At 46.8% G+C, this 25,464-nt stretch overlaps 1 long non-coding RNA gene across 1 annotated transcript in view; it reads left to right on the forward strand.

The window, feature by feature from the left end:
• Positions 1–7,219: 7,219 nt before the first annotated feature.
• LOC148774699 (uncharacterized) overlaps positions 7,220–25,464 on the forward strand; it is a 97,391-nt gene continuing 79,146 nt past the window's right edge. The window contains exon 1 of the long non-coding RNA XR_016035510.1: positions 7,220–7,320. This is a non-coding gene — a long non-coding RNA (uncharacterized LOC148774699). The remainder of the gene's footprint in view (positions 7,321–25,464) is intronic.

Consider the following 25,464-nt stretch of genomic DNA (forward strand, 5'->3'; position numbering starts at 1 on the left):
CCTCCCCTGCCTGGCAGCCCAGGGGAGCACATGGTGTGGACACAGAGCACAGGACACAAAGGGTCTTGTGTGCTCATTGTAGGGTTGTGGGGCATTGTGTGAGTATCTGCTCTGGGAGCTCCTGGCTGCCTGTGGGCTCTGCTTGCTGGGGAACAGCAGACTGGCCTCTGCCCTCCTCAGCAGGGCCATTAATCAGAGCTCTGAGCCATGAAGGCTCTGAGAAAGGACTTAGGGAGGAGATGTACTGGGCCTTCTTAGGAAGAGCTGCATGGAGGCTAAATTCATTCACTCACTCAATACATGTATTTTTTTGCCTCTACTATGTATATCAATCGAGCCACTAATCTGTGTACGTCTCCGAAAGTATCAAGTTGGTTGAGACACGGGTCTAATATGCTGTGCAACAGTGTGGAGTTTAAAGTATGGACCTTGATCTCCAGGAGATTTTTTATATGCTTGGAAAAACCATACACTCCCGGGAAAGCTATAGAACAATATAAATATCCCATAAAATATAAGTAGGCAGGAGGAGTTGCCAGGCAGTCAGTGATGGAGGGGTGGGGTAAGGGGACATTTATTGTGAGCTCCTGAGTGATGGAGGGGGAGGGTGTGGGACCCTTACTGTTGTGAGCTTCTGAGTGGGAGACCCTGAGCACAGGTCAGTCCAGTGAAGAGCTCGGATGCTCAAAGTGGGGCTCAGGAAAGTAAAGAAGGTATCCAAGTGTATCTCTACTGCTAAAGGCAAAGAGGGCTTTGATGGGTTGAGAATTGGTCCCCTTTTACTATCCCCAGTTGGCTGCCTTGAAGTGCTCTCAGACTTATGTCTGAGTTGCTGGTCTCAGCACCTCCTTGAAATCCCTCCTCGGCTTTGGTAGACAGTGTGCTCTCATGAGTGTCACGTCTGAAGCCAGGACTTCGGACTTGCTGGACCATGACCGTTCAGGCCAGTTGCTGCACTGTATCTCCCCACCTCTGGGACCAGCTGGTCTGTGGCTGGGTGGGGCTGGGTGGGGCTCAGTGAGGATGTGTGAGTCACCCTGGACAAAGAGATTAATCCAGGAGTTGTCTGTTTTGGACACTGCCTGGTAAGCTTTCTGATTTTGTTTCAGTAACTGCCCGTCTCCTTCATCTCTGTTTCTAGGAGTTTGCGCTTGTCTCCCTTGAGGCTGGCCCTGGAGACAGTGGCTGCTCACTCTTCCCACTCATTTCATCTCCTGTGAGCTCAAAGCCAACAATTAAGGAGGCCACTGCTGCTCAGCCAATTTCCTAACACCCAAAGGGCAAACGGCATTTGCCTGGTTTGCTCTTCTAACACACCCAGCGCTTTCTCCCTTCTGATTCCTGTAGGCTGCCCCGGGGGAAGGTGGGCATGTGTAATTAGGCTGTGGAGGGGGCGCCCTGGTGGGAACCTTTTTGAAAGAGCCCACATCCCCTACCCTCTTGGGTGGGACAGCCCCAGGCATCGGGGGAGCCACCAAAGGGCTGGAAAAGGGCATTTTTGTAGAGGTGTCCTCAGTGGTGAAGCTTGTCTTCCCTCACCATCAAGCAAACACATTTTAATTAAATCACAAAGATAAAAATCTCTGGTTCACTCTTGAAATCCATCAGAAAATATGCTGGAAGAACTTTATGGAGGGAGAATATCCCAGGGGGGAGTGTTTTGTAGTTGAGAACATCAGCAGGGGCGGGTGGGGGAGAAGCACAGGAGTGGTTATCTTTGCAACCCCAGCCAAGCCTCTCGCCAAAAAATGGCCTAGAAAAGAATTCTCATCTCCCAGGGTTATGTTTATTTGAAATTTGGAATAGCTGTTTGTCTCAGTTGGCTGATCCTCCTCTCAAGGAGAAATTATAGGAATTAAGATGGGGAGGGGGCGGGGAAGCCCTGAATGGAGCGGGGTGCTGGAGATCTTACTATTGCTGCGATAAATAGGTGGCTGTCAGCTCTTCCACTGCAGAGCCCTGTGGAGAGAGCCAGTCTCCGAGTCCCCTCCTGATTTCCAGTCACTTCTGTGCTCTGAGGGCATGGACTCCTTCCTGAGGATGTGGAGTCTCAACTTTGCCATGTCCCTGCTGTGTGACCTTGAGTAAGTTACTGAACCTTTCTGAGCCTCATCCACGAAACAGAGCTGATAATCAGCTGTCACTTTCAGAGTTGCTCTGAGAAGGTAATAAGACTGTCCACGATGTCCCCCTTCCCCTTCGTCCTCTTCCTCCATCAGGGGCTCTGCTCTTTGTCTAGCAGCTTCTGGAAATGGGTGAACTCTGCTCACCTCCCTCATCTGTCCATGCCCTTCGGCTACACCTTGCTCCACCCTTGGCTCGAAGTGTTGATCTCTCCACGTTCCTGTCTCTCACGCCTCCTTCCAGGACTGGCACCCTCAGTGCCGCCACCCCCATCTCCACGGGCTCCCATCTTGATCCTTGTGTCTGTGGGTCATGTGACCTCTGTCTCGTTGCATCGAGACCCCTCCTGACACAGAGCCCACCAGCTCTGGCACCCTGCCCTTCCTCACCTCCCTTTCCTCCAGCCCCTCTTGATCTCTTTACCCCAGCGGTTCTCAGATTTTTGTGTGTGTCAGAATCACCTGGAAAGCTTGTCTGCTGTTGTTTCCCCTCTGAGCTCTATTGGGGTATAACTGACAATTAAAAATTGTGTACATTTAAAGATTTACGCTTTACTGATTTGGTACATATACATCGTGAAATTACCCTCAGTCAATACAGTCAAGCTAGTAAATTTACCCATCACCTCACATAGTCACACCCTTTTCTTTGTTTTTTTTGGAAGTTAAAATAAACTTAAGGTCTACCCTCTTATTGGGCTTCCCAGGTGGCTTCAGTGGGTAAAGAATCTACCTGCAATGCAGGAGACAATGGAGACATAGGTTCAATCCCTGGGTCAGAAAGATCCCCCCCTGGAGAAAGAAATGGCAATCCGCTCCAGTATCCTTGCAAATCTCAGGGACACAGGAGCCTGGCAGGTAAAGTCCATGTGGTCCCAAAGAGTCGGACACTACTGAAGCGACTGAGCACGCAAGCACCCTCTTATTGAGTTTCCAGCTTACAGTGCAGTTTTTGTTAACTATAGTCACAATGTTATACATTAACTTTCCAGAATTGCTAAGGGGTTGATATCCACAAGAGACAAGGAACTCATACAATTCAACAGCAAAGACAGCAAACAACATGATTTAAAAATGGGCCAAGGACCTAAATAGACATTTCTCCAAAGAAGATACACAGATGGCCAGCAGGTACATGAAAAGGTGCTCAGCTTCACTGATCATCAGTTCAGTTCAGTTGCTCAGTCATGTCTGACTCTTTATAACCCCATGAACCGCAGCACGCCAGGCTTCCCTGTCCATCACCAACTCCCAGAGCTTGCTCAAACTCATGTCTGTCAAGTCGGTGATGATATCCAACCATCTCATCCTCTGTTGTCCCCTTCTCCTCCTGCTTTCAATATTTTCCAGCATCAGGGTCTTTTCCAATGAGTCAGTTGTTTGCATCAGGTAGCCAAAGTATTGGAGTTTCAGCTTCAGCATCAGTCCTTCCAATAAATATTCAGGACTGATTTCCTTTAGGATGGACTGGTTTGATCTTCTTGCAGTCCAAGGGACTCTCAAGAGTCTTCTCCAACACCACAGTTCAAAAGCATCAGTTCTTCGGCACTCAGCTTTCTTTATAGTCCAACTCTCACATCCATACATGACTACTGGAAAAACCATAGCTTTGATTGGATGGACCTTTGTTGACAAAGTAATATCTCTGCTTCTTAGTATGCTCTCTAGATTGGTCATAACTTTTCTTCCAAGCAGCAAGCATCTTTTAATTTCACGGCTACAGTCACCATGTGCAGTGATTTTGGAGCCCCCAAAAATAAAGTCTCCCACTGTTTCCACTGTTTCCCCATCTATTTGCCATGAAGTGATGGGACCAGATGCCATGATCTTAGTTTTATGAATGTTGAGTTTTAAGCCAGCTTTTTCACTCTCCTCTTTCACGTTCATCATAGGCTTTTCAGTTCCTTTTTTTCTTTCTGCCATAAGGGTGGTTTCATCTGCATATCTGAGGTTACTAATATTTCTCCTGGCAATCTTGATTCTAGCTTGTGCTTCATCCAGTCTGGCATTTCTCATGATATACTCTGCATATAAGTTAAATAAGCAGGGTGACAATATACAGCCTTGACATACTCCTTTCCCAATTTGGAATCAGTCTGTTGTTCCATGTCCAGTTCTAGCTATTGCTTCTTGACCTGCATACAGATTTCTCAGGAGGCAGATCAGGTGGTCTCGTATTCCCATCTCTTTCAGAATTTTCCAGTTTGTTGTGATCCACACAGTCAAAGGCTTGGGCGTAGAAGTAGATGTTTTTCTGGAACTCTTTTGCTTTTTCGATGATCCAACAGATGTTGGCAATGTGATCTCTGGTTCCTCTGCCTTTTCTAAATCCAGCTTGAACATCTGGAATTTCACAGTTCATATACTGCTGAAGCCTGGCTTGGAGAATTTTGAACATGACTTTGCTAGCGTGTGAGATGAATGCGATTTTGCTGTAGTTTGAACGTTCTTTGGCATTGCCTTTCTCTAGGATTGGAATGAAAACTGACTTTTTCAGTCCTGTGGCCACTGCTGAATTTTCCAAATTTGTGGCATATTGAGTGCAGCACTTTCACAGCATCACCTTTTAAGTTTTGAAATAGCTCAACTGGAATTCCATCACCTCCACTGGCTTTGTTTGTAGTGATGATTCCTAAGGCCCACCTGACTTCGCATTCCAGGATATCTGGTTCTAGGTGAGTGATAACACCTTCATGGTTATCTGGGTCATTAAGGTCTTTTTTGTATAGTTCTTCTGTGTATTGTTGCCACCGCTTCTTAATATCTTCTGCTTCTGTTAGATTCATACCATTTGTGTCCTTTCTGTGCCCGTCTTTGCATGAAATGTTCCCTTGGGATCTCTAATTTTCTTGAAAAGGTCTCTAGTCTTTCCCATTCTATGGTTTTCCTCTATTTCTTTCACTGATCATCAGAGAAATGCAAATCAAAACCTCACACCTGTCAGTATGGCTGTTATCAGAAAGAGGAAAGGTAACAAGCCTTGGTGAAGTTGTGGAGAAGATGGATTGTTATTGTTTTGCTGGTAGGTTGTGTCCAACTCTTTTGCGACCCTATGGGATCACCAGGCTCCTCTGTTCATGGGATTTCCCAGGCAAGAATATTGGAGCCATTTCCTTTTCCAGAGACTGTCTGGTTTGCTATGTCTAAATATTTACCATCTGGTCCATGGATGGAAGAGCCTGGCAGGCTCTGGTCCATGGGATCACAAAGAGTCAGAGATGACTGAAGCAACTTAGCACGCCTTTACAGAAAAGCTTTGCCAACCCCTCTTCAGAGCCTGAAGGGGTCTGGTGGACAGTGACGAAGGACTGTCCTGTGCCTGACCCAGACCTGTGCCCTCCACACCATCACCACATATTAAAGAGGAAGAGTGGGAGCAAAGAGGGGATCCTGGGTGAGGACTGCCTGCCATCCAGCACCCTCAGGATGTTGCTGCACAAGGAGCATGAGATCTGAGTTCCCACCCCCAGTGGGGCATCTAGGTTGGGTGGGCTGGGTGTTTTCCACTGCTGCCTCTTTCATGACCCAGCTGTGTTCAGCTCTTTTTGACCAGCCATGGCCTCTGCTTATCTACCTGGGTAAACAAGAGCCCTGCACACAGCCCATAAAGAAGGAGCTGAGACGGCCAGTTCTGGGGTTGATAAGTCCCACGGTGCCATGTGTACACAGCATTCAGTTCTGACCCTTCAGTAGAAAGGGGGGCGTTGTAGCTACCTGGCAGGAGGACGGACCCCTCATTCACGCACTCACCCACCCATTCATTCATGCATTGTTTACTTGTGGAGTGCCTGCTGAGTGCTGGCCCCACATGAAGGACTCAGTAAAGGGACTGTCCTCCCCTCCTGAGTCTGACAAGTTTTGGGGTGACTGTCAAGGAAGGGCTGATCACACTGGGGAAGCATAGGGGTGATTTGAACCTGGAAGAGGCACTTAACTTGTCCTGGGGTGGGTCAGATAAAAAGACACTAAGCCCTGTTCATAAGCCATGAATCTACTCTGTTCCCCTCCTTTTAACAGAAGTGCTTTAAACCCTTAGATCCATCCCTAAATGCTCTGGCATCAAATCTATGCTCTGATCTTCATATCTCCATGAGCCAAGCCCTCTGCTCCTGAAACAGATCAGGAACCTGTGGGGCCTTCCTAGAGACAGACCACCCTCTGTGTCCCCCGCCTCTTATAGAAAAGTTTTAGCCTCTTCAGTTCAGTTCATTTCAGTTCAGTCGCTCAGTCGTGTCCGACTCTCCACGACCCCATGAATCACAGCACGCCAGCCCTCCCTGTCCATCACCATCTTCCCTAAGTTCCAAAAAGCAAATTTAATCAGAGAAGTGAGAAAATGCAGAAACAAAGGGAAACAGTCGAACAAAACCAAACCATATAGTTTAGCTGAAACACAAAACTAAGGATCTTAATATCCTTGAATTATTTTGTAGCTACTAAAACCCACACCAGGTAGAAGAAGATAACTGCATGCTGAACACCAGCACGTAGACCCCAGGATGGTTGGAACCAGGTTGGTCATGTTGACTCCTGAAATACCGCATGGTGACCTCACCACCAGTCAGTTAGGAGAATGTCCACTAGGCGATCAGGCACCCTCAACCCTCTCCTTCACCTTGCCTTGAGAAACCCTTTCCTGAAAACCCTCAGGGGTAGTTCCATCTTTGAGCACAACCTGCCTGTACTCCCTGCTTGGCACCTTGCAATAAATGCTGCATTTTCCTTCATTGCAACCCAGTATCAGTACATTGGTTTTGCTGCATTTCCAGCAAGTGGACCCAAGTTTGGTTTGGTAACATCCCCACAGCCTTCCCCCTGTTTCTGTTGCACAAACCACGAGGCTGTTTGTAATGACTGAGTCGGGTGGGTGCAGGGTTGCAGATTCTGTGATGTCACCTATGCCAGGCCCCCTGATGGCTGATCCTCCTTCCTTTTCTCCTGGCACATCTTGGTCTAGATCAGCTTTCCCAAGGCCATCACAAATGCTTCCTCACCTGTAAAGGGTGTCGGTAGTATGGGTTGGGAGTAGTTTTGGTTGATTGTTTTATGTGGGGGCGGTTTCAGGACCACACAGCCTTCATCTCTGGACTCTTTACAGGCTCACCTGCACCATGCCTCCCCTGAGGTTCTCAGAAAGTCTCAGAAATGAAGGAATGAGTGGGCTCCTAACACGGATGTGAAGGACCTGAGGAAGCAGGTATTGTCCAGTTCTTGTTCTTTACAGCTGACTGGCACCTTACAGTTTGCAGTGCACTTTGAAACCTTACCTCTTTAACCCCCCAGATGTTGTGAGGTCAGCAGAGTGGGTGTTATTTCTCAGAATTCTTTGGTGGTAAGCAATGGAAGGCCTTCCCTGGTGACTCAGATGATAAAGAATCTGCATGCAATGCAGGAGACCTGGGTTCTATCCCTGGACTGGGAAGACCCCCTGGAGTAGGAAGTGGAAACCCACTCCATTATGCTTGCCTGGAGAATTCTGTGGACAGAGGAGCCTGGCAGGCTACAGTCCATGGGGTCGCATAGAGTCAGACATGACTGAGCTGCTTTCACTTCGCCTTCAAGCAGTGGAAAATGACTTTGGCTCATTTACTCAGAAAGGACAGGATAGGGGAACTCACTGATTCAGTGGAAAATTGAAGGACCAGCTCTACAGAAGGACCCTTCAGAACAGGAGCAGGGCTCTCTCCAGGGCAGCCCTATAGATTGAACAACCCTGTGTCCGCTACTCAAGGCTCCAACTCTAGGGACGGTGTCTGATGGGCTGAGTGAGGGCAAGTGCCCCACGTCTCAGGCCGTGTGCTGGACAAAGGGCCCCCTGAGGCCCACAGGCATGGCTGACTCACAGTGTCCAGACCTCGGCTCATTCTCTCCACCTGCTCTGCTTCCCCAGTTTGCCAGGTCTGCATCCTTCCCCGGCCTTTCCCCAGTTCAGGTATTGGTACCTCTGTCTTCCTGGCTACCCACACTGGGAGTGGGGAGCCCTCCCTCCTCTCCTCCAGGCCTCCAGCGTGGTGCCGACTTCACCTCGTTTGCCCATGACCTTCCTCTCAATTCCTATGAGCACTGCTGAAGTCCAGGCCCGCGGCATCTTTCCTTCTCCTGAAGGCTTGGCCCTTGGGTCTTTCCCACGTGCAGCCAGCAGCAGAGGCATCTTTGTATATCGCAGATCTGATCCTGTCACCCCTGTCCTTGCCATGCTTTGCTGTGCTCAGTCGTTTCAGTCATGTCTGACTGTTAGTGACCATGGGATTTTCCAGGCAAGAATACTGGAGTGGGTTGCCATTCCCTCCTCCAGAGAATCTTTCTGACTCAGGGATCGAACCCTCATCTCCTGTATTGCAGATGGATTCTTCAATGATGAATCACCAAGGAAGACCCTCTCCTTCATAAAGCTTCAAATAGTGCCTTTCTGCCCACAAGCACAGCTTTCAAAGTTCTATGACCTTGACCTACAGGAAGAAATTTATTTTACATTGCAACTGATTTTACAATGCACTTATTTGTATAACTGAGGCAACATTTTTCAAGAGTCATTACTTACCTGAGTTGCCATCCTATATCACTTTTAAAACTTCTGGCCAAGACCCAGCGAACTGATTTCACCATCTACTAGTGAGTCGTGATCTGTTTGAAATTCACCGGCTGGAAGAAACAAGCAGAGCTCCCTGGGAATGGCACAGGAGGTGCCTCAGTGACCCAGGTCCTGCCCAGCTCCCGGGCCTCACCTCTCCCCACTCCTGTTGCAGGTTCTTGTCAGTCTCCAGGCTCCATTCCTTTGAGTTCCTTTGTACTCCCATGCTAGGCCTCACTCTGGTGCTTTTTCTCACCTTATTCCCTCTGTCTATATCGTTATCCTTCCTGTCGTCACCTACCCTCGGCCCTTGTAATTCAAGCCTCAGCTCATCCCTGTGTATTAGGTTTGTTAAGTCAGAACCTCTGTGCCTGCAGAGTGCAGGGTCATGGCACCTGCCTCAGCATCACGTATGTTCCCCATCATAGGCTGATTGGATCAGAGTGGCATGGCCTGTCTGCATTGTTACTTAATTACCCGGGTTGATTCTTACGCATATTGGCGTTAATGTTTGACAACACTTTCTGGTCTGGAGACCGTCAGTTCCTCCAGGCTGCAGGCTCTGCTGCTCACTCATGTATACCCTGTGGAAATGGCCATCTAGCACCTCCTCCTCCCTATGTTTGGAGGATTCCTGGCCATCTTGTCCTGATAGAAGACAAAGCCCACTTCCCCACAGAAGCTGAAAGATCCAAGTCCTGCCCTCCCAGCCCCCTGGCACAGGGACATGGGCATGCGGACTCAGCCAAGCAGTCTCACTCTTCTGGTAATTTGAATCGGAAGCTGGTGCCCCGAAGAAGCAGGGATGGGGGCCGGAGTGGGGGATGCATTTGGGTGGTGGCACCTGTAGAGGCAGTGGCGAAGCGGAGCGAGCTCGGAGCCCGGGCTTCCGGGGACAGAAGTCATGTGACCTGCTCTTTGGCATGATTTTGGCTCAGCCTCCCTCTGAGCTGCCCATTCCCAGAACCTGGCTTCCAGGTCTCATGGCCATTTCACTCACTGTCCCCTCAATAATTACTTTTCTCCTTAAATCAACCAGAATTGACTTCTTTTGCCACTTGTGTGTACAAACCCTCCCAGACGCACCAGCGCCTCTCAAATAGTAAACATTCGCTGATCAATGCCAGCTTTCATCCTCGTCTCTTTCAAGACCATACTTGGTCCTCACCCTGAGCACTCAGTGAGCAACCCTTGACCTTGGCCATCTTTCCAGCCAATGAACCCTGAGGAGGCAGAGACAGAGCTTGTGTGTCTTTCTTAGGGAGATAGGGTTCATCCCAGCCTGTCCTCAGTGATGGCTGTGGTTAAGGGTGTGACAAGCTGGCAGACTGGTGGGGTGGGGAGAGTGCTCCTCCCCCTGGAATGGGGATAATGGATTCAGGCTTTCAGATTCCCATGCAAAGCACAGAAAAGCAGCAATTAGAGTGTTCTCTGGCTCTGGCTTGTGAGCGGAGTGGATCTGATTATCCTCTGGGGGCAGGGATTCTTGCAGAGAAAACACATTTTCTCCTCACTGATGATCATCTTCCCACTTGCAGAGATCACAACCCAACCAGCTGAGAGCAGTGAATAAGGCTTAGGCATCCAACAGAGAGAGGGAGTCCAGCAGTTGAGAAAGACTCCCCGAGGTAGTGGTGGGGGGACAGTGAGACGTGGATGACAATGGGAGTAGCAAGACAGTACCTGCAGGTCTGACCGGAAATGATTACGTCACCTGCGGGGCTTGTTACAGGGACAAGGTGTGGGCAGCATTAAGAGAAGTCAGTGGGGAGGGTCAGTGAAGCCCCCAGGAGCATATCCCTACCACCCCCGGGCCCGAGAAACTGGAGAGGGGCATTATGGGAGAGGGGCATTGTGGGAGAGGCCCTACAGGGGCCATGGCCTTACGGGGAGGGACTCAGCTTGGTGGCCACGCAGGATGGACGGGGATCACCAAACACCCTGCCCTCTCTCTGCTCCCACCCTCCGGCTCCATGTCAGCACTTCTCATTGGTTGAAGCCAACTGGAAGCCTGAGGACAAGGGAGCCGTGGTGTGGTCCATGAAGGCTAAACTCCTGGAGGACAGAGGAGGGCAGAAAGAGTGGAGAGAGGGTCAGGAGGGGCTGATGGAGGAAATCCAGCACAGGAGCTGCCATGTCACTTCCGACGAGCATTATGAGCACACAGTATACACAGCAATTCATGTTACCTGTACACAACTCGTGAAATTCTTGGAAATTCTAGGGTCACACCATTTTACAGATAAGTAGAATGAAGCTAAGTAATTTAGCCAGAGTCAGTGTGGGAGTAGCTGCAACTCAAACCCAGGCCATCTGAACAGGCTTTTGTGTTCTTCACCACCACATTGAGTTGTCCAGTGAGGTGGCCAGTAGCTACACATGGCTGTTTAAATACAAATTAGTTGAACTTAAATAACATGAAAAAATCACAAAGTCCCATAAGCCACATTTCAAAGACTCACTACCCACATGTGGCCAGTAGCTACCAAATTGGACAGCACAGATGGGAAACACATGCATCTTCTCAGAAAGTTTGGCTGGAAAGCTTGGCAAAGCCCTGGACACTGTGACCCGGACCCTTTCAACCCCCTAATCCCTTGCAACACACATACACACACTCCTCTTAGTAGCTATGTATTCCTGGGGCAGACATGACGGGCCACACTGATTTGAAAAATTTTAGGCCATTTCATTGCCCTTTTGATGGCTGTCAGATAATGTGGCCTCAGTTCAGTTCAGTCGCTCAGTCGTGTCTGACTCTTTGTGACCCCATGAACCGCAGCATGCCAGGCCTCCCCGTCCATCACCAACTCCTGGAGTTCACCCAAACCCATGTCCATCAAGTCAGTGATGCCATCCAACCATCTCATCCTCTGTTGTCCCCTTCTTCTCCTGCCTTCAATCTTTCCCAGCATCAAGGTCTTTTCAAATGAGTCAGCTTGTCGCATCATGTGGCCAAGGTATTGGACTTTCAGCTTCAACATCAGTCCTTCCAATGAACACCCAGGACTGATCTCTTTTAGGAAGGACTGGTTGGATCTCCTTGCAGTCCAAGGGACTCTCAAGAGTCTTCTCCAACACCACAGTTCAAAAGCATCAATTCTTTGGCGCTCAGCTTTCTTTATAGTCCAACTCTCACATCCATACATGACCACGGGAAAAACCATAGCTTTGACTAGATGGACCTTTGTTGACAAAGTAATGTCTCTGCTTTTCAATATGCTGTATAGGTTGGTCATAACTTTCCTTCCAAGGAGTAAGCGTCTTTTAATATCATGGCTGCAATCACCATCTGCAGTGATTTTGGAGTCCAGAAAAATAAAGTCTGTCACTGTTTCCACTGTTTCCCCATCTATTTGCCATGAAGTGATGGGACTGGATGCCATGATCTTAGTTTTCTGAATGTTGAGCTTTAAGCCAACTTTTTCACTCTCCTCTTTCACTTTCATCAAGAGGCTCTTTAATTCTTCTTCACTTTCTGCCATAAGGGTGGTGTCATCTGCATATCTGAGGTTATTTCTCCTTCTCCCGGCAATCTTCATTCCAGCTTGTGCTTCATCCAGCCCAGTGTTTCTCATGATGTACACTGCATATAAGTTAACTAAGCAGGGTGACAATATACAACCTTGACGTACTCCTTTTCCTATTTGGAACCAGTCTGTTGTTCCATGTCCAGTTCTAACTTTTGCTTCCTGACCTGCATACAGGTTTCTCAAGAGGCAGCTCAGGTGGTCTGGTATTCCCATCTCTTTCAGAATGTTCCACAGTTTATTGTGATCCACACAGTCAAAGGCTTTGGCATAGTCAATAAAGCAGAAATAGATGTTTTTCTGGAACTCTCTTGCTTTTTCGATGATCCAGCAGATGTTGGCAATTTGATCTCTGGTGCCTCTGCCTTTACTAAAACCAGATTGAACATCTAGAAGTTCACGGTTCACATATCGCTGAAGCCTGGCTTGGAGAATTTTAATCATTACTTCACTAGCGTGTGAGATGAGTACAATTGTGTGGTAGTTTGAACATTCTTTGGCATTGCCTTTCTTTGGGATTGGAATGAAGACTGACCTTTTCCAGTCCTGTGGCCACTGCTGAGTTTTCCAAATTTGCTGGCATGTTGAGTGCAGCACCTTCACAGCATCATCTTTCAGGATTTGAAATAGCTCGACTAGTATTCCATCACCTCCACTAGCTTTGTTTGTAGTGATGCTTCCTAAGGCCCACTTGACTTCACGTTCCAGGATATCTGGCTCTAGGTAAGTGATCACACCATCGTGATTATCTGGGTCGTGAAGATCTCTTTTGTACAGTTCTTCTGTGTATTCTTGCCACCTCTTCTTAATATCTTCTGCTTCTGTTAGGTCCCTACAATTTCTGTCCTTTACTGAGCCCATCTTTGCATGAAATGTTCCCTTGGTAACTCTAATTTTCTTGAAGAGATCTCTGGGCTTTCCCATTCTATTGTTTTCCTCTATTTCTTTGCATTGATCACTGAGGAAGACTTTCTTATCTCTCCTTGCTATTCTTTGGAACTCTGTATTCAAATGGATATACCTTTCCTTTTCTCCTTTGCTTTTTGCTTTCCTTCTTTTCACAGCTATTTGTAAGGCCTCCTCAGACAGCCATTTTGCTTTTTTTCATTTCTTTTTCTTGGGGATGGTCTTGATTCCTGTCTCCTGTACAATGTCATGAACCTCCATCCATAGTTCATCAGGCACTCTGTCTATCAGATCTAGTCCCTTAAATCTATTTCTCACTTTGACTGTATAATCATAATGGATTTGATTTAGGTCATACCTGAATGGTCTAATGGTTTTCTCCACTTTCTTCAATTTCAGTCTGAATTTGGCAATAAGGAATTAATTATCTGAGCCACAGTCAGCTCCCAGTCTTGTTTTTGTTGACTGTTTAGAGCTTCTCCATCTTTGGCTGCAAAGAATATAATCAATCTGATTTCGGTGTCGATCATCTGGTGATGTCCCTGTGTAGAGTCTTCTCTTGTGTTGTTGGAAGAGGGTGTTTGCTATGACCAGTGCGTTCTCTTGGCAGAACTCTATTAGCCTTTGCCCTGCTTCATTCTGTACTTCAAGGCCAAATTTGCCTGTTACTCCAGGTGTTTCTTGACTTCCAGTCCCCTATAATGAAAAGGACATCTTTTTTGGGTGTTCTAGAAAGTCTTGTGGGTCTTCATAGAACTGTTCAACTTCACGGTCAAATAAGAGAGAAATTTGAGATAGTTTGATGTGGGCCATACCCTTTCTCACATTCTAAAATCCCTTTTCTGTTCTGCCCTCTCTTATTGCAGTACCCAGGACATCCCATAATAAGCAGCAGCATTTATATCAAAAGAGGCAGGAGAAATGGCTGGCTCTCAACCCTGCCCCTTTTCACAGATACTTGTCCTCAGGGCTTATGAGATGCTGGCTTGCTGTGACCTCCAGCATCCTTCCACCAGCTCCCAGGAGACAATTCTCAGTTGGATTTAATGATCTTCACATGTTGACACCAATGTATCATCACCTGTGCTACTGCTACTGCTAAGTCACTTCAGTCATGTCTGACTCTGTGCGACCCCATAGATGGCAGCCCACCAGGCTCCCCCGTCCCTGGGGTTCTCCAGGCAAGAACACTGGAGTGGGTTGCCATTTCCTTCTCCAATGTGTTAAAGTGAAAGTGAAAGTGCAGTCGCTCAATCGTGTCTGACCCTTAGAGACCCCACGGACTGCAGCCTACCAGGCTCCTCCATCTATGGAATTTTCTAGGCAAGAGTACTGGAGTGACTTGCCATTGCCTTCTCCGGTATCATCTCCTAAAGGCCCAGAATTAGCAGACAAGATGAATCCTGAAGATGATACAAATCCTACTTATCAAGCAGGCTAAAGGTGAAGTCTAACTCTGTCTGGACTGATGGGACATTGTGAAAAGGAATGTGAGTCATATCATGTGACCCTCCTACACATAAAGAGATACAGGGTCTTGGGAGTCTAAAAAAGCACTTTCTGGGAGAGGAAGCAAAAAGGGATAACTTGAAACTGCCTGGCATTCTGCCTCCCAGCAAACATTAGCACTGGTGTTATATATACATTTTCTCTCACGTGTTCCATTATACTTTGACATGTATGATTTTGCTGCAGACAATCTTTGTTCAGTGTACTTGTGGACATTTTGCATCTCAGTAGATATATAATGTATAATATAGTGGTAGCTACCCTTGATTGCTGCTTATTATGTGCTGAGGTCTGGGCACTTGACATGTATTATTTCAGTTTTCACAATAGTGTTTGTAAGTTACGCATCATTATTGTTTTTAATTTACAGATCAGGAAACAAAAGCACAAGCATCTTGCCCAAGGTCACAGGACTAGTTTAGTGGCAGAACAAGGACCATTACTAGATCTGTTTGATTCCCAAACTCATGTCATTTCTGCCAGGATGCTATTCTACAACAATGGCATGCAAACTTCTTCAGCCCTGGAATGCATTCTTTAAGGGACTTCTTCTGTAAGCCTCATATGTAAAACAAAATGAAGTGGACTACACTGAATAGGAGTGGGAAGCTCTCGATCTTACCTGTTCCCGCCCCCTTGCCCCTCCCTGGCTTATAGTCCCCCCCATACAACCCCCACCAACCAGAGGCAACTGCTGAAGCAGCCCAAGGAACCCCTCGGAATTGGGAAAGACCAGTTTGGAAAACACAGTCTGCATATTCTTTTAACAGACTTCATGGGATTCACTTTTATGGATATAGCATCACTGATGCAACCAGCTGCCTCCTGCTGTGAAAAGCAATCTTGATGATGCATTTTATACACAATCATGATTTTTTTTTCCTGGATACATTTCTGAAAGTGAAATGTTTGGGTCAAAAATATGCCAATTTTGATACCAAAACTCCCTTGGGAAGATAAAACCACATAAATTCCCATATGCAAAACCACGTTCTGCACATTCTTCCCACGACTAGATGTTACTGCTTAAAGCCAATTTCTGTCAATTGTATATGCAAAAGTACATTGCAATTGTTTTAATTTACATTTTTTGAGTTATTGAATATATCAGACATTTTAAAGTTTGTTGACTAACTTTATCGAGCCCATCTTTGCATGAAATGTCCCCTTGGAATCTCTAATTTTCTTGAAGAGGTCTCTTGTTTTTCCTATTCTGTTGTTTTCCTCTATTTCTTTGCATTGATCACTGAGGAAGTCTTTCTTATCTCTCCTTGCTATTCTTTGGAACTCTGCATTCAAATGCTTATATCTTTCCTTTTCTCCTTTGCTTTTCGCTTCTCTTCTTTTCACAGCTATTTGTAAGGCCTCCTCAGACAGCCATTTCGCTCTTTTGCATTTCTTTTCCATGGGGATGGTCTTGGTCCCTGTCTCCTGTACAATGTCGCGAACCTCCGTCCAGAGTTCATCAGGCACTCTATCTATCAGATCTAGTCCCTTAAATCTATTTCTCACTTCCACTGTATAATCATAAGGGATTTGATTGAGGTCATACCTGAATGGTCTAGTGGTTTTCCCTACTTTCTTCAATTTAAGTCTGAACTTCGCAATAAGGAGTTCATGATCTGAGCCACAGTCAGCTCCTGGTCTTGTTTTTGCTAACTGTATACAGCTTCACCATCTTTGGCTGCAAAGAATATAATCAATCTGATTTCGGTGTTGACCATCTGGTGATGTCCATGTGTAGAGTCTTCTCTTGTGTTGTTGGAAGAGGGTGTTTGCTATGACCAGTGCATTCTCTTGACAAAACTCTATTAGCCTTTGCCCTGCTTCATTCCGTGCTCCAAGGCCTAACAGAAGCAGAAGATATTAAGAAGAGGTGGCAAGAATACACAGAAGAACTGTACAAAAAAGATCTTCACGACCAAGATAGTCACAATAACGTGATCACTGACCTAGAGCCAGACATCTTGGAATGTGAAGTCAAGTGGGCCTTAGAAAGCATCACTACTAACAAAGCTAGTGGAGGTGATGGAATTCCAGTTGAGCTATTACAAGTCTTGAAAGATGATGCTGTGAAAGTGCTGCACTCAATATGTCAGCAGATTTGGAAAACTCAGCAGTGGCCACAGGACTGGAAGAGGTCAGTCTTCATTCCAATCCCAAAGAAAGGCAATGCCAAAGAATGCTCAAACTACCGGACAATTGCCCTCACCTCACACGCTAGCAAAGTCATGCTCAAAATTCTCCAAGCCAGGCTTCAACAATATGTAAACCGTGAACTCCCAGATGTTCAAGCAGGTTTTAGAAAAGGCAGAGGCACCAGAGATCAAATTGCCAACATCCGCTGAATCATGGAGAAAGCAAGAGAGTTTCAGAAAAACATCTATTTCTGCTTCATTGACTATGCCAAAGCCTTTGACTGTGTGGATCACAATAAACTGTGGAACATTCTGAAAGAGATGGGAATCCCAGACCACCTGACCTGCCTCTTGAGAAACCTGTATGCAGGTCAGGAAGCAACAGTTAGAACTGGACATGGAACAACAGACTGGTTCCAAATAGGAAAAGGTGTACGTCAAGGTTGTATATTGTCACCTTGCTTATTTAACTTATATGCAGAGTACATCATGAGGAACGCTGGGCTGGAAGAAGCACAAGCTGGAATCAAGATTGCTGGGAGAAATATCAATAACCTCAGATATGCAGATGACACTACCCTTATGGCAGAAAGTGAAGAGGAACTCAAAAGCCTCTTGATGAAAGTGAAAGAGGAGAGTGAAAAGGTTGGTTTGAAGCTCAACATTCAGAAAACAAAGATCATGGCATCTGGTCCCATCACTTCATGGGAAATAGATGGAAAAACAGTGGAAACAGTGTCAGACTTTGTATTTTTGGGCTCCAAAATCACTGCAGATGCTGATTGCAGCCATGAAATTAAAAGACGCTTGCTCCTTGGAAGGAAAGTTATGACCAACCTTGATAGTATATTAAAAAGCAGAGACATTACTTTGCCAACCAAGGTCCGTCTAGTCAAGGCAATGGTTTTTCCCGTGGTCATGTATGGATGTGAGAGTTGGACTGTGAAGAAGGCTGATCGCCGAAGAATCGATGCTTTTGAACTGTGGTGTTGGAGAAGACTCTTGAGAGTCCCTTATACTGCAAGGAGATCCAACCAGTCCATTCTAAAGGAGATCAATCCTGGATGTTCATTGGAGGGACTGATGCTAAAGCTGAAACTGCAATACTTTGGCCACCTCATGCGACGAGTTGACTCACTGGAAAAGACTCTGATGCTGGGAAAGGTTGGGGGCGGGAGGAGAAGGGGACGACGGAGAATGAGATGGCTGGATGGCATCACCGACTCTGTGGACGTGAGTTTGAGTGAACTCCGGGAGTTGGTGATGGACAGGGAGGCCTGGCGTCCTGTGATTCATGGGGTCGCGGAGAGTCGGACACGACTGAGCGACTGAACTGAACTGAACTGAACTGACTAACTTACTTTCCTTCTTTTGTGCATATCCAGCTCATATTCTTTGCCTTGTATTTTTCCTCTACTGAGGCAATGGTCTTTTATTTTCTATTTATAACACCTATTTTTAATGTATGACTATATTAATCCTTCATATGTCACATAGAATGTAGACTGTTAATATATTAATATACATATAGAATATGTCACCTTGAATTTTACCTTTTATTTATGCTGTTTTTTAAATTTAAAAGTGTTAATTTTTAGACCATAGGGTCAGATAAACATTCTTCTATATGTTTTAATTCTTTGATTTTTAAAAAAAATCTGAATTCTTTAGTCTGTTTGAAATTTAATTTGTTCCATTATATAAGGAAGTGAACTAACTTCCTTCTATAACTAACTCACTGTATTTAATTTTCTTATCTTATTGCAATGACTAGGACTTACTAGACTTCTACTATATAAATTGCATTGCATTATATATATTGTAGCTGTAGAGGTATGACTTGGTGTGGTGGTTCTCAACCTTGAGCAATGCTACCTCTTCAGGGGACACTTGGCAATGTGTAGACATTTTTGGTTGTTAAGCTTGTGGTAGGGAGCAAAGTGTGTGCTGCGGGCATCTAATAACTGAGCCAGGGATGCTGTCAAGCATTCAACAGTGTACAGGCCATTCCCCCACAACAAAAACATACTGGCCCCAAAATGTCAATAGTGCTGAGGTTGAAAAACCTCATGTTAAATGATAGCAGAATTAGCAAATCCCTTTTGCTTTTTGTACTTACTCCATTGCAAAGCAGAATTTTACTTGTTAGCAACAACCTGCCTTACGGTCTCTGTGATAATCCCTCTGGAATGCCTCAGTAGGTTTACTCTTTACCTACAGAAGAGTGATGCAGACAGTGCTATGAAGGAGGTAGATGCTTCGGTCAACCCTGAGAAAAGGAGGAAAAAAAGCAATGCAGTCACGAGCAACACATCAGCAGTGTGACGCGTTGGTTTTCCTGTCTTGAGACCTCTGTGTTCCCCCGACAAGGAGGAAGAAGAGCCTCTGCAACTACCCTCCTGTTGGTTCTCTCTAGGAACTCACAACCTCCATCAGTTAAAGATGCATTCTTCACCTTTGTGTACATGCTCTTCATGAAGACCTGGGTTCGAAATCCCAACCCCCTCACTTGCTGTCTGTGGGTGTGAGACCCTGGGCAAGGTCCTTTCTTCACTGAGCCTCTGAGCCTGTTTTCATAAAACATAACCTGGGATGCCATGAAGTGTGCTTTCAACTTTATAAATAGGTGCCTGGCTGAGTATCTAGAATATGTGTATGTGTGCATTTAGTCATTAAGTCATATCTGACTCTTGTGACCCCACAGACTGTAGGCCCGCCAGGCTCATCTGTCCATGGGACTTCCCAGGCAAGAATACTGGAGTGGGTTGCCATTTCCTTCTCTAGGGGATCTTTCTGACCCAGGTACCAAATCCACATCTCCTGCACTGGCAGGTGGATTCTTTACCATTGAGGCTCCAGGGAAGCCCCATCTGGAATATAGCGAATGCCTGTTATACCCACACCCCCATGGAGTCCCAGCCATGACCAACTCATGCTGCTGATCTCTTTGTGCTTGTTTCTGAGAAAGGCAAGAAAAGCAACCTGTAGGCTGGTGCTCTGGCAAAGCCCCTGGGAGTCCAGATGCCAAGAGGGACAAGTGACAAGCACTTGCACAGAGTGTTATTTGTTACATCTTTGCTGTAAACTATGAGATATGTCATTTCATTATTACCCTTTTCCAGATAAGGAAACCGAGGCACACAGAGGTTAGTACCCTGGCTAAGGTCACTGAGTCTTTAAATGGGGAAACAATGGAAACAGTGACAGACTTTATTTTTTGGGCTCCAAAATCACTGCACATGTGACTGTAGCCATGAAATTAAAAGATGCTTGCTGCTTGGAAGAAAAGCTATGACCAACTTAGCATATTGAAAACCTGAGACATTACTCTGCCAACAAAGATCTGTCTAGTCAAGGCTATGGTTTTTCCAGTAGTCATGCATGGATGTGAAAGTTGGACTATAAAGAAGGCTGAGTGCCAAAGAATTGATGCTTTTGAACTGTGGTGTTGGAGAAGACTCTTGAGAGTCCCTTGGACAGGAAGGAGATCCAACCAGTCCATCCTAAAGGAAATCAGTCCTGAATATTCATTGGAAGGACTGATGCTGAAGCTGAAACTCCAATACTTTGGCCACCTGATGCGAAGAACTGACTCATTTGAAAAGACCTGATGCTGTGGAAGATTGAAGACAAGAGGAGAAGGGGACGACAGAGGATGAGATGGTTGGATGGCAACACCGACTCGATGGACATGAGTCTGAGCAAGCTTCAAGAGTTGGTGATGGACAGGGACGCCTGGCATGCTGCAGTCCATGGGGTCACAAAGAGTCGGACACGACTGAGCAACTGAACTGAACTGAACTGAAGGTCACTGAGCTAGTGTGGGTTTTTAATAGCTTGCCCATAATCAGTGGTAAAGAATCTGCCTGCCAATGCAGGAGACATGCACTCGATCCCTGGGTTGGGAAGATCCCCTGGAAAAGGGAATGGCAGCCCATTCTAGTATTCTTGCCTAGGAAATCCTGTCAACAGAGGAGCCTGGTGGGCTACAGTCCTTGGGGTTGCAAAAGAGTTGGACATGACTTAGTGACTAGACAAGACTACATAATCACTTAGTCACGCTGCCTCCCCACCCCTCACAGCCCCCGCCCCACAGCTACTAGGCTGAAGGACCCCAGTCCAGCTACCCCACTTCCAGGGTTCTTTCTGTGACTCCTCTGGAGCCTCAAGCTTTTAGCCTGAGGTCCAGGGGCAGTGCTAAGTGCGGGGTGGCTGCTAAGAAGAAGAGGGTGGCATTTCATTTGAAGTCCTTGCTCAGAGAAGCTGCCCAGGTTGCCACCAGTTGACAGAGAGTCCTCTGCTCAAGTGCCGTCCCCAGAGGGCCTGACGCTTCCCAGCACCCCAGAATATCCCCACGGAGCTCTGATGGTGGCCTGCCTGGCTTTGCGGTCTCGGAAAATGTACTTAAACGCTCCATGCCTCAGCTGGCGTCTGGGAAGAGATTCAATTACATGGTAATGAGCCTGAATCCTGCAGAGCCTGCCTCTTAATCACCAGCTGGAAAATGCAACCATCTAAGACACAGGCAGGACACCCTGGCCATGACCTCACTAACCTAATCCTGTTAGCCTCCTCCACTCCCCTTGGCTCAGCTGCAGGACTGCCAGGGTGACCTTCCAGGACAGAGGTTTCCTTGTTCAGGCATGCTGCGTCTGGGTGGGCCATGCCTTGGGCGTAGTGCAGGCCCGGCCATGGCAGGGATGGGTGGGGCAGGAACTCTCCTGGCTGGACCTATAGAAGGCCAAGAGAAGGACCAAGAGAAGGCTGAACCTAGAGAAAGCTACATGCCCAGGTGGTACCAGCCTCCTTTTCTGCAGGAATCCCATTGTAGGGTGCTGTCTCCTAGCCCTGGGTAGGGGAATAGAGGCTGAGTTTGAATGCACAACTACCCCAGTCCCAATATCACTGGCTTCAACACAGGTGTGCAAGATGCCAGACAGATGAGGGAGATGGGAGGTATCTGACTGTAGACTTGACTCTTACCCAGTCTCCACCAAGCACAGAAAATGTTGTATGACTTACCAGGTGACACTTGAAGTTCAAGAAATCCAGTTGTTCCAGCTTTCTCTGTGGATGCTTCTGGGGCAACCTCTTCCCTTGTGCCATGAATGGCTTGACCCGAGACCTTTCTGGATGCCGTAGTTCTCTGAGCAGAGAGAGCAGGAAGTGGGCTGGGGTCTGGCGGGTTTCCTGAGTTCTGATTTCTGAAATGATTTCAGTAAACGCAGAGGAGTTCCATAATCCTGGAGGGGCTGTAGAAAGCTGGGAATCTCCTGTTTAGGTTCGGGTATGAGTTAGTTGGAAAAGAGGGCAGGTACTAATGTGTCCCTTTGTTGTTCAATCACCAAGTCATGTCTGACTCTTTGCAGCCCCGTGGACTGCAGCACGCTAGGCTTCCCTGTCCTTCATGATCTCCTGGAGTTTGCCCAAGAATATGTCCCTTAAATAGTGTCAAGTCGTCATACGTGTGTGTCTGTGCCTGTGTGTGTCTGGGTGTGTGTCTCTCTGCATCCCTGAGTGTGTGTCTGTCTGCAAGTACCTGTAAGTGCTGAGGAGAAGGGCCTCAGAGGGCTGACTCTGGCCTCTGTGATGTTCAGAAGTCTTTGGTGTGTCTGGTGTTCTAGTGGCCATAAACTCTCTGAGACTGAAGCCTGATGGCTTTCTCTCCTGCTGTGTCATTTCTCTAACACCGTGGTTCTCAGTCCCAGCTGCACTTTACCTCACCTCACCTGGAGAGCTGTATAAAATACCGATTCCCTGGGTATCACACTGGTTAAATCAGAATTTCCGGACTCAGGACCTAGGCCCCACTGTGTGCCTGAAACTCCACAGGTCACTCCAGTTGCAGCCAGGCCTGGGCTCCCCTGCTAGGAAAGCAGGGCAGCTGTGTGTCAGGAGGCTTCAGTAAGACAAGGGGACACAGTTTTGAACTTGGAGCCGGGACGGGGGTGGGGTGCCTTTCAGAGTTGGTTCCCTCGTGAAACCATCGAGGCTATTTTGTCTTTCTGGTCCTTAGTTTTTCCTTCTTGGTAAGACAGGGATCGTTACAGCTTCCTGCCTGCCTCCTCTCCGTGGTTTGAGGTTATTTATGTGAACGGACTTTGAGATTCTGAAAGGTCACGCAAATGCGAGGAAATATTATTAGCATTATTTGTGTTAGCCCTTTGTAGAGACCGAAGAGTGAGGCCAGAGGTGGGTGGGCAATTGCAGCGAGATCGTAGTGAAAGAAAAGCAACCCTGGTTGCTCTGTGATTTAGCTTTGGAGCTGTTTAGTCGCGAAGTTCTGTCTGACTCTTTTGTAGCCCCATGGACTGTAGCCCACCAGGCTCCTCTGTCCTCAGGATATCCCAGGCAAGAATACTGGAGTGGGTTGGCATTTTCTTCTCCAGGGGATCTTCCTAAGCCAGGGATTATATCCGAGACTTCTGCACTGGCAGGCGGATGCTTCACCATTGAGCCTTGGATGTGGCTACTTGCAAGGTTTCCCTGCTGTCTCAGATGGTAAAGAATCTGCCTGCAATGCAGGAGACTCAGGTTTGATCCCTGGGTCAGGAAGATGCCCTGGAGAAGGGAATGACAATCCACTCCAGAATTCTTGCCTGGAGAATTCCATGGACAGAGGAGTCTGGCAGGCTACAGTTCATGGGAGGTGTGGGCTGTGTCTCAAAGAGTCGGACACAACTGACCTGCTAACACACACACACAGACACAGACACACACACACAGACACACACTCAAGGGAAGCCTTCAGTTCAGTTCAGTTCAGTTCAGTCGCTCAGTCGTGTCCGACTCTCCGCGACCCCATGAATCACAGCACGCCAGGCCTCCCTGTCCACCACTAACTCCCGGAGTTCACTCAAACTCATGTCCACAGAGTCGATGATGCCATCCAGCCATCTCGTTCTCTGTCATCCCCTTCTCCTCCTGCCCCCAATCCCTCCCAGCATCAGAGTCTTTTTCAATGAGTCAACTCTTCACATGAGGTGGCCAAAGTATTGGAGTTTCAGCTTTAGCATCAATCCTTCCAATGAACACCCAGGACTGATCTCCTTTAGAATGGACTGGTTGGATCTCCTTGCAGTCCAAGGGACTCTCAAGAGTCTTCTCCAACACCACAGTTCAAAAGCATCAATTCTTCGGCGATCAGCTTTCTTCACAGTCCAACTCTCACATCCATACATGACCACGGGAAAAGCCATAGCCTTGACTAGACGGACCTTTGTTGGCAAAGTAATGTTTCTGCTTTTTAATATGCTATCTAGGTTGGTCATAACTTTCCTTCCAAGGAGTAAGCGTCTTTTAATTTCATGGCTTCAGTCAGCATCTGCAGTGATTTTGGAGCCCCAAAAAATAAAGTCTGACACTGTTTCCACTGTTTTCCCATCTATTTCCCATGAAGTGATGGGACCAGATGCCATGATCTTTGCTTTCTGAATGTTGAGCTTCAAGCCAACCTTTTCACTCTCCTCTTTCACTTTCATCAAGAGGCTTTTGAGTTCCTCTTCGCTTTCTGCCATAAGGGTAGTGTCATCTGCATACCTGAGATTATTGATATTTCTCCCAGCAATCTTGATTCCAGCTTGTGCTTCTTCCAGCCCAGCGTTCCTCATGATGTACTCTGCATATAAGTTAAATAAGCAAGGTGACAATATACAGCCTTGACGTACTCCTTTTCCTATTTGGAACCAGTCTGTTGTTCCATGTACAGTTCTGACTGTTGCTTCCTGACCTGCATACAGGTTTCTCAAGAGGCAGGTCAGGTGGTCTGGTATTCCCATCTCTTTCAGAATGTTCCACAGTTGATTGTGATTGACACAGTCAAAGGCTTTGGCATAGTCAATGAAGCAGAAATAGATGTTTTTCTGGAACTCTCTTGCTTTCTCCATGATCCAGCGGATGTTGGCAATTTGATCTCTGGTGCCTCTGCCTTTTCTAAAACCTGCTTGAACATCTGGGAGTTCACGGTTCACATATTGCTGAAGCCTGGCTTGGAGAATTTTGAGCATGACTTTACATGCGTGTGAGATGAGTGCAACTGTGCGGGAGTTTGAGCATTCTTTGGCATTGCCTTTCTTTGGGATTGGAATGAAGACTGACCTTTTCCAGACCTGTGGCCACTGCTGAGTTTTCCAAATTTCCTGGCATATTGAGTGCAGCACTTTCACAGTATCATCTTTCAAGATTTGAAATAGCTCAACTGGAATTCCATCACCTCCACTAGCTTTGTTCGTAGTGATGCGAACAAAGTAAGGCCCACTTGACTTCACATTCCAAGATGTCTGGCTCTAGGTCAGTGATCACGTTATTGTGACTATCTTGGTCGTGAAGATCTTTTTTGTACAGTTCTTCTGTGTATTCTTGCCACCTCTTCTTAATATCTTCTGCTTCTGTTAGGTCCATACCATTTCTGTCCTTTACTGAGCCCATCTTTGCATGAAATGTTCCCTTGGAATCTCTAAGTTTCTTGAAGAGATCTCTTGTTTTTGGTATTCTGTTGTTTTCCTCTATTTCTTTGCATTGATCACTGAGGAAGGCTTTCTTATCTCTCCTTGCTATTCTTTGGAACTCTGCATTCAGATGCTTATATCTTTCCTTTTCTCCTTTGCTTTTCGCTTCTCTTCTTTTCACAGCTATTTGTAAGGCCTCCTCAGACAGCCATTTTGCTTTTTTGCATTTCTTTTCCATGG

This window comes from Moschus berezovskii, chromosome 20 (genome assembly GCF_049115385.1).
Source record: "Moschus berezovskii isolate FMDL1 chromosome 20, NW_MosBer_1.0, whole genome shotgun sequence".
NCBI lineage: Eukaryota > Metazoa > Chordata > Mammalia > Artiodactyla > Moschidae > Moschus > Moschus berezovskii.